The following is a 1006-nucleotide window of genomic DNA, read 5'->3' on the forward strand; positions in this document are numbered from 1 at the left end:
ATTCCCATTCCCTCACTGTCAAGTCTACCCTCCATGTACCACCATGTTTTCCCCTATAAGGCTTAGTAGTACCTCTTTAAAACATGCAAGAGGTTATTGCACTGTTACTTGGAGGAGGAGGAAGTGCATAGCCAACTCTTATGGTCTGCCACTTGTATAAAAGCTGAAATTTAGGGAACCCCTGGTTCTAGGAATTCCTTCCTATGGAAGGAAGCATAGTTCACCAAAAAGAACATCATACTTGGAGAAACCGCCATTGTTGTTGTTGGTGGTGGTATTGGAACTTTACACATTGAGTATGAATATGCCCCGCCCTGTCACTTACCACCTGTGTCACCTTGGGCAAGTCTCTTTGTGCCTCAGTTTCCTCACATATAAAATGAAGGAGTTGGTGACTCCAAAGGGTTCTTTATACCTCTAGACTTCCTTTCATGGTATTCCTGTCTTTATTTGTGTCTAACGTGTGCTGGGCACTAGAGAATGATGCCAAAAAGGATGGTGATGGTGATATGCCTAATAGATGACGGTGGCCAGGGTGGACAGCAGAGATAAGCAGACAAAGGCTGGGGCACCGGAGAAGGAATGAAACTCCCCCATCCCCCAATGCCACTCACTAGCATGGGAGCTCCTTGAGGGCAGGCATCATGTTTCTGCCTTTCTTTGAGAGGGCCTGAAATAGTGGACTATCACAGGTGTTTAATAAGTGTGTGTGTTGACTGATGGATTGCTACCTAATAATAATGATAATAGCCTACTATGTTCCAGTGCTAAGTGCTTTGCAATTATCTCATTTGGTCCTCACAACAATCTTGGAAATTAAGAGTTATTAGTATTCTCATTTTACAGATGAGGAAACTAAAGCAGGTGGAAGTAAATGGACTTGCCTAGGGTCACACAGTAAGTGTCTGAGGTCAAATTTGAACTCTTGTCTCTAAGTCCAGCACTCTTTGCACTGTGGTGCCACCTAGTTACCCATGATCCCCATTATCTGATCTCTGATATGTAG

The 1006-nt window shown here is 43.8% G+C and overlaps 1 protein-coding gene across 1 annotated transcript in view; it reads right to left on the reverse strand.

Annotated features, from left to right (window-relative positions):
- LOC138165259 (3',5'-cyclic-AMP phosphodiesterase 4B) overlaps positions 1-1006 on the reverse strand; it is a 533960-nt gene that overhangs the window by 318687 nt on the left and 214267 nt on the right. The window lies entirely within an intron of this gene.

This window comes from Petaurus breviceps, unplaced genomic scaffold, assembly GCF_028583685.1.
Source record: "Petaurus breviceps papuanus isolate PSGF00001 unplaced genomic scaffold, PetGlider_PUasm1.0 208, whole genome shotgun sequence".
Classification (NCBI taxonomy): Eukaryota; Metazoa; Chordata; class Mammalia; order Diprotodontia; family Petauridae; genus Petaurus; species Petaurus breviceps.